Raw genomic sequence first — 8,989 nt, 5'->3', positions numbered from 1 at the left:
CTGTGCACAGGAATTTAGTAGACGTGCTGCACGTGGTTGGGGCCCATAAATTACTTTTTCACGCCAAATAAACTGATGATCTTTTGTATTACACAGTCTCTTTTGTGTGTATTCACAGACCTCTCTATTTTCTCTCCTCTCACACTGTTCTCAGTACATAGCTCAGTCTGTTTAGTGTGATGTCACAGATCTCTATACTGCTTATTTGTTTTCAGTACTTTCCTTTTTACTCACACCTCTCTTTGGCTCACTTCTTATCTTCTCTTCTTACACTTCACTTTTAATCTGCTTATAGATCACTTTGTCCGATTTTCATTCTGTCCCTATTTTTCTCTCTCAGTCTATGCAGACACAGGGATCTCTCTCCCTCAGAAGTCTAGAACTTTCCTCTTACCACTGCCTTCTGGGAGTTCACAGTTATTACCAAAGTTAGTGGAATTGTTGCTATGCCACACACTCCTCCTTCCTGTTACTCCCGGCAACCACCAACCACTCCCAACTGTCACTTCTCCCTCAAGAAAATATTTAATTTTTTTAAAATCTTTATAAACACTTTTAACAATTAACAAATTAAATTAACAAATTAGAAACATATAGATACACCCCAGGGTACTCAGATTTTGGGGCATCACATTTGCTCTGTTTATTGTAACTGCATATACAGCAGTAGTATATTCAGTGAGTCTCAGAACAAAGTTGTCGAGGTCGCTAAATGCACAAAGTGTCAGATGAAAGCCAGGTGACGTACAGGAGCAGGTAGTCGGATGAAAGCCAGGTGACGTACAGGAGCAGGTAGTCGGATGAAAGCCAGGTGATTTACAGGAGCAGGTAGTCGGATGAAAGCCAGGTGATGTACAGGAGCAGGTAGTCGGATGAAAGCCAGGTGACGTACAGGAGCAGGTAGTCGGATGAAAGCCAGGTGACGTACAGGAGCAGGTAGTCGGATGAAAGCCAGGTGATGTACAGGAGCAGGTAGTCGGATGAAAGCCAGGTGACGTACAGGAGCAGGTAGTCGGATGAAAGCCAGGTGATGTACAGGAGCAGGTAGTCGGATGAAAGCCAGGTGATTTACAGGAGCAGGTAGTCGGATGAAAGCCAGGTGATGTACAGGAGCAGGTAGTCGGATGAAAGCCAGGTGATGTACAGGAGCAGGTAGTCGGATGAAAGCCAGGTGATGTACAGGAGCAGGTAGTCGGATGAAAGCCAGGTGATGTACAGGAGCAGGTAGTCAGATGAAATCCAGGTGACGTACAGGAGCAGGTAGTCGGATGAAAGCCAGGTGATGTACAGGAGCAGGTAGTCGGATGAAAGCCAGGTGATGTACAGGAGCAGGTAGTCAGATGAAATCCAGGTGATGTACAGGAGCAGGTAGTCGGATGAAAGCCAGGTGATGTACAGGAGCAGGTAGTCGGATGAAAGCCAGGTGATGTACAGGAGCAGGTAGTCGGATGAAAGCCAGGTGATGTACAGGAGCAGGTAGTCGGATGAAAGCCAGGTGATGTACAGGAGCAGGTAGTCGGATGAAAGCCAGGTGACGTACAGGAGCAGGTAGTCGGATGAAAGCCAGGTGACGTACAGGAGCAGGTAGTCGGATGAAAGCCAGGTGACGTACAGGAGCAGGTAGTCGGATGAAAGCCAGGTGACGTACAGGAGCAGGTAGTCGGATGAAAGCCAGGTGACGTACAGGAGCAGGTAGTCGGATGAAAGCCAGGTGATGTACAGGAGCAGGTAGTCGGATGAAAGCCAGGTGACGTACAGGAGCAGGTAGTCGGATGAAAGCCAGGTGACGTACAGGAGCAGGTAGTCGGATGAAAGCCAGGTGACGTACAGGAGCAGGTAGTCGGATGAAAGCCAGGTGACGTACAGGAGCAGGTAGTCAGATGAAAGCCAGGTGACGTACAGGAGCAGGTAGTCGGATGAAAGCCAGGTGACGTACAGGAGCAGGTAGTCGGATGAAAGCCAGGTGATGTACAGGAGCAAGTAGTCGGATGAAAGCCAGGTGATGTACAGGAGCAGGTAGTCGGATGAAAGCCAGGTGATGTACAGGAGCAGGTAGTCGGATGAAAGCCAGGTGATGTACAGGAGCAGGTAGTCGGATGAAAGCCAGGTGACGTACAGGAGCAGGTAGTCGGATGAAAGCCAGGTGATGTACAGGAGCAAGTAGTCGGATGAAAGCCAGGTGACATACAGGAGCAGGTAGTCGGATGAAAGCCAGGTGATGTACAGGAGCAGGTAGTCGGATGAAAGCCAGGTGATGTACAGGAGCAGGTTGTCGGATATAAGCCAGGTGATCCACAGGAGCAAGTAGTCGGATGAAGCCAGGTGATACACAGGAGAAGGAAGTCAGATGAAAGCCAGGTGATACACAGGAGCAGGTAGATGAAAGCCAGGTGATACACAGGAGCAGGTAGTTTGATGAAAGTTGGGTTATACACAGGGGTTGGTAGCCAGATGAAATCCAGGTGTTACACAGGGGCAGGTAGTCAGATGAAAAACAGGTTATAGATAGGATCGGGTAGTCAGATGGAAGCCAGGGTATACACAGGGGCAGGTAATCAGATGAAAGCCAGGTTATACACAGGAGCTGGTAGCCAGATGAAAGCCAGGTTGCTCATAGGCGTGGTTAGTCAAACGAAATGGAGATGAAAGCCAGGTTGCACAAAGTTCAGGTTCTAAGGATACTAGCAGGGTCTAAATTGCCTGGAGTTACTCAAACAGGAACGTGATTATACTGCAGTATCAGAGATGCAAAATGTAACAAGCCTAACAAATATCAAGACAAGTCTCAAAATAGGTATAAGTAATTATGCTGCCTGTGTCAGGTCTAATTGGCGTAGTGTTTTAAACACAGTTGGAGTGGCCGGGCAGGATCCTCAGCCTGCCAGGCACATCTGTGTAGTGTGCAGCCTAAAACATTTCAATTGAAACAGCCACTGCAAGGGGGGTTTAGGGTAGAGATGCTGACTTCATTCCACCCATGGTAGCCATGGTTGGAACCATGGTAGTTCCGCCACTGTCTGCACCCACTATCATATCAGTGCAAGGGCTTGCTCAGAGCGGACGCGGGGGGTGGACAGACTGCTTCAGCAATGCCCTCCTCTAACTTTTTCCATAGTGCCCAGAAATGTAATGTTCTGTGTGTAAAAATACAGTAATTAATAAATTATAGTTTCAGGAATTGAAGTCTGAACATATGCAATGTGAACTATTTGTATCATGGGACCTCATTTACAAAGCACCTTTGATATGCTAAGGAAACTACTTTGGCTCTGCACTAATGCATCTATAGGGTTTGCCTATAGGCCTACTTTCTGGCCGAGAGATGCCTCCACAAGCTAGAAGTGTGCCTAATTTTGCAAAGAGGTAGAAAAATCTGAAGAGACGTACCGTGGAAAAGAGTAAACATCACACCAAAGTACAATCTCCTACCCTTTCAGAACCACCCCTTTCGTTAAATAAAACTTCTACATTCTTCTCTTAAAATACATAAATACATGCAGACAAGAGGTTCAACTGTTGTTCAGTCCAAACACTAGAATGGGGAAGAAATGTGATCCAAGTGGCTTTGACTGTGGAATGATTGTTGGTGCCAGACTGGGAAGTTTGAGTATCTCAGAAAGTACTGATCTCTTGGGATTTTAAAGCACAACATGTCCCAAAGCACATGTCTGGGTAACAAAAAAAAAATGTTCAGTGTACTCCAATGTCCTTCTCAATCACAAGATCGCAATTCAATACAGAATTTTTGGGTAGTGTTGGAATGGGAGATTCCCAGCATGAATCTGCAGCCGACAAATCTGCATGAATTGCATAATGCTATTGTCAGCATAGACTAATCCTTAAAGTCCTTCCCAGTACCTAATAAAGTGACCACTGAACATATATATGTATAGGATGACACCTGATCTCCACCACCTCTGAGCTTGTGCAAAAACTGTTTTTCCAAAGTGAAAATAACTGCACAGTTTTCCTCAAAGCGAAGGACACCTTTAAAATGCACCCTCGCCCCCCCTCCCCTTTTTTTTTTTGAAAGTTTTATTTTGAAAGGTCACATATACAGATAGTACTGTCGACAGCATGAAACCACAAGTAGACATTAACAAGCTATTCACATGATGCCTGCGTCCAGCGCAGAACAGAGAGAAAGATTTCAACCTGTCGACCGGGCTATAGACAAGAATGATAAAGGGTGACCTAAAGTTTTTGTAGTAAGAGAAGATATAAAGAGCAGAGAGAGAAAGAGGGAAAACAGGATAGGGAAAGAGGAAGAAGGAGAGAGAAAGTGAAGAGAGGGAGGAGAGTGACTAGATCCAATAAGATGAGTGGAAAGAGGTCTTGAGTAAAAAAAAAAGAAGTAAAAAAGGGACAATAAACTAAACTTTATAATAGCGCTGAGTTAAGTAAAGGGTGGAGGTACCTGAAAAAAGGATAGCCACAGGTCCCAGACCTTGGTGAAAGCTCTCGAGGAGTAGCGGATTATACTAGTCATGTATTCCATCTGTTGGATCTGCCAGACTCTATTAATTATAGTTTGAAAAGAGGGAGGGGGTTGGTGCCTTCAATCTGCTGCAATTTGACAGGAAACTGCCGAGAGGATGTCTGATTAATTTGTTCTGTTGGCGGGATGCCGAGGGAACTCCCATGGGAAGAAGGAAAAACTTAGGTTCCAGAGGGATGTCCACCTGCAGGATTGAGAAGATCAGATTCTTGACCTCCAGCCACAGACTTGACAGCTTTGGGCACGACCACCATATATGGAGGAACTACCTTCATGAGAGCAACCTCGCCAACACCGATCAGAAGAATTAGGTTGAATTCTACTAAGGCGCGAGGGCACATAATACCCTCTCCCCCCCCTTTATCTCTCCATTTCTCTCACTCCACTAAATGAAGTTCTGCATTCACACTGCTTAATAAGAGTAGGTGCTAGGAACAAACTTGCACTGCCCAGCTCCCCCTACTGGCCAGTGAACACTACTGCTCCTATGCAAATGCAGCCATCTTGCCACACAAACCAATGCACTTTGCCGATAATCTAGATACCAGTGCAAATCGTGAGGTCACAAAAGAGGATTGTGCGCTGTGCCTCACATGTTTTGTGCATTCTAGAGCATCTTACTGTAATAATCTCATACCCAGCACACATATCTGATTTCTTAAAGTTAATTTATACTGCTGGAGAGGCAGGGGTTAAGTGGTGAATTCCCATCTACTGATAAAGTGACTGGTCATGTTATTTGCAGCGTGAATAATACACCTAGTAAATGTATTTTAAACACAGGAGAGGTTTGCATGCGACAGGATGCCAGTAGAGAGTGACAGAGGGAACCTGGATCTTAGGTGCCAGGAGAGGAGAGAGGCTGTGAGGAATCAGGGTGCCATTTTGTTATAGGGAGAGGAAGAAAGGTGGATTGGCCACATAACAGAGATACTGAAGGTCTTCAGATCCGCTTCAGGAGAGGTATGGATTTGCTCAGTGAAGCTTGAAAGAGCCTGTGTGAACAGCAGATCAGCTCAGCAACTTTACCTTACTGGTTCCTGTGCCTAATACTGCTGTCTTGTGAGAAGTGACTGGTATAACTCCGGTGATGATCTGTCATTCAGACGTGTTCCCTTAAGCTTCACTGAGATTTCAGATGTTGGGCTTTTCCGATTTTACCCGAAAAGGATTTTCTGTTTTTGTTTATTAAATAAAACTAATTGTATTTATTGGGAGATAGGTAAAGCCTTACATAGTTACAACTTTATGCAAGCATCATGTATAAATATAATGGACAATGATATAACACTAGCTGATAAACATCTTACCAGAACACTTGCAAGCTCTGCCCATACAGAAGGAATAGCAGGGGGAGGAGAGTGACGCAGAGGGGAAGTAGGGCTAATGATGGAGAACCAACATGCGGGATGGGGAAGTCACGCATCTAATACCACTTGCAATGCAAGGTTGCCATTACATTAAAAAGGGTAGTCTAAAATTATGATGTATGGCCCAGAACAGTAAAATGTTGCAGAACAATTTTGAGGGGATTTTAATTATAAATGTAATATATTCCATCCAATATGTATGCCAAAGTCGACTGGGGAGCATGTGGCAGGTTTAGATATGTCAAAATAACTTGTTCTGAGGGAACTGGGCATGGAAGGAGAAAATACTTTGAGGGAAAAAGGGTGGCGTCAACCTGCATATTTCTAAGAATAAGATCTTTGCTTCCCTTCCAAAGTCCTGACACTTTAGAACATTCGCACCAGGGGGTAAATGTATCATACCCCGGTTTTTTCAACTCGCCGGGAATCGGCGAGTTGACAGCTAAAATTTAAAGCGGCGCTGGCTTGTAAAGGCAGCGCTTGCCTTTACAAGCCAGCGCAGCTTTAAATTTTAGCTGTCAACTCGCCGTTTCCCGGCGAGTTGAAAAAACCGGAGTATGATACATTTACCCCCTGATGTTCATAAAGGATCCAGGCAAGGAGCAGCCCATCCAGCATCTATCCAAGGTAGCCGGATAGAGCCTGTGCATTCAGGTGGGAGTGAAGTACCACTGCTCCAATAGTTTATATGAGTTTTATTTTAAGACATAAAACTGCTGAATGTATTGTCCCTAATTCTGCGCAATCCTCTGAGTGTCATACGCTGGGTCTTCAGTCCTACTAAACCGAGACCCGGCTCACTTACCTGACCGCCGGCGTCCTCTCTCTGCTCTGGCCGAGCGCCTTCTGTGTTGCGCAGACCCGATTTCTCTTTAAAAACTTCCTTAACTTCCTATTGGTTCTCCTCTGCTTTCCTACTATTTAAGGCACCTCCTTCCACTACCCAGTGCCTGTTCTTTTAGGTCTATATCTGTACTCTGAGGGAACTGGGCATGGAGGGAGAAAATACTTTGAGGGAAAAAGGGTGGCGTCAACCTGCAAATTTGTAAGAATAAGATCTTTGCTTCCCTTCCAAAGTCCTGACACTTTAGAACATTCGCACCAGATGTTCATAAAGGATCCAGGCAAGGAGCAGCCCATCCAGCATCTATCCAAGGTAGCCGGATAGAGCCTGTGCATTCAGGTGGGAGTGAAGTACCACTGCTCCAATAGTTTATATGAGTTTTATTTTAAGACATAAAACTGCTGAATGTATTGTCCCTAATTCTGCGCAATCCTCTGAGTGTCATACGCTGGGTCTTCAGTCCTACTAAACCGAGACCCGGCTCACTTACCTGACCGCCGGCGTCCTCTCTCTGCTCCGGCAGAGCGCCTTCTGTGTTGCGCAGACCCGATTTCTCTTTAAAAACTTCCTTAACTTCTTATTGGTTCTCCTCTGCTTTCCTACTATTTAAGGCACCTCCTTCCACTACCCAGTGCCTGTTCTTTTAGGTCTATATCTTTACTCTGTAGATGCAGTTCATCGCTCTTAAATGGTATACTCTGCAGCTGCAGTTCATCGCTCTCCACCATTCTAGTGGTAATACTCTGCAGCCGCAGTTCATCGCTCTCAAGTGGTATAGTCTGCAGCCACAGTTAATTGCTCTCCAGTGGTATACTCAGCAGCCGCAGTTCATTGCTCTCCAGTGGTATACTCAGCAACCACAGTTCATTGCTCTCCACCATTCCAGTGGTAATACTCTGCAGTCACAGTTCATCGCTCTCCAGTGGTATACTCTGCAGCCACAGTTCATCGCTCTCCAGTGGTATACTCTGCAGCCACAGTTCATCGCTCTCCACATTTTCAGTGGTAATACTCTGCAGCCGCAGTTCATTACTCTCCAGCATTCCAGTGGTAATACTCTGCAGCCGCAGTCCATCACTCTCCACCATTCCAGTAGTAATACTCTGCAGCCGCAGTCCATCACTTTCCACTATTCCAGTGATAATACCTTGCAGCCGCAAACATCATCTCTACCGTTTCAGTGGTAATAGTCTGCACCCCTCAGACTGTCCGGGTGGCACTCCCAGCCATATGCAGACCCGGCCGTTTTAGTTCTGTCCTACCTCTGACTGTTCCCTGCTAATCCTGCCAAGTACTCTCTAGAGGGCCGTGACCTACATAGTGGAAGCCGCTAAACCCACACCTTCTTGCGAGGGTCCCTGGAGAAGACCAACGGCTACATTAGAATCTGCACCTCTGCTAGAGTTGCCTCAAATTTGTCAGATTAGGATCTGAGAATCGTAGGCTCCGTGACACTGAGACTCAACTATAGCCTGGAAGCTCCGTTTGTACCATCATTGCAAGGAGACTTACCAGTTAATACTTACCAGATTTCATCCGTGCTGCCCCCCTCCACTGGAATAACCTCCGTCGTTCCATCCATCTTTCTCCTAATCTTAGCACCTTCAAACGAAATCTCAAAACCCACCTGTTGCTCAAAGCCTACTAGTCATCCACCTAACCTTCTCCATCCTTGTTCTCCTCACCTTTCACTTCCTGCTCCTCTTGCGCTTGAACCCTCCACTGACTCCTCTCGTGCTTCTGTCTGTTTCCCCTCCCCTTAGTATGTAAGCTCTTTCGAGCAGGACCCTCTTCCCCTTTGTTTCAATACCATTTCTTCTTCTCCAACACCACTGTACTTGCTATGCTTGGAGCTTTTGGAGTCCTGGTTTTACTCTGTAATATTGTAACTTGTTTGGTGTACGGTTGGTACTGTGTTTTGTATTTTGTATGGCGCTGTGGAAACATTGTGGTGCCATATACAGTAAATAAAGAATAATAATAATTAATAACTTGTGGTCTTTTTTTGCACGTGTACACATGCTTGCATGGTGTTATTTTAATATTAGTGAGGATTTAAATTGCTTGCAATACAGCTTTGATTGTAGTTTTACATTGTTATTAATAAAAGGTTATATTTTTTTATATATATATATATATATATATATATATATATATATATATATATATATTCTTTAATATCTGTGTTGGTGGTCCATTTGTGAATAGGGTAAATGACAACTGTCAGCGCTGTACATATGTTTTTCCTCTTTTTTTGCTACGGTCTACAACTGGGGA

The sequence above is a fragment of the Mixophyes fleayi genome, chromosome 3 (assembly GCF_038048845.1).
Source record: "Mixophyes fleayi isolate aMixFle1 chromosome 3, aMixFle1.hap1, whole genome shotgun sequence".
Classification (NCBI taxonomy): Eukaryota; Metazoa; Chordata; class Amphibia; order Anura; family Limnodynastidae; genus Mixophyes; species Mixophyes fleayi.
Note: the sequence above shows the minus strand (reverse complement) of the source record.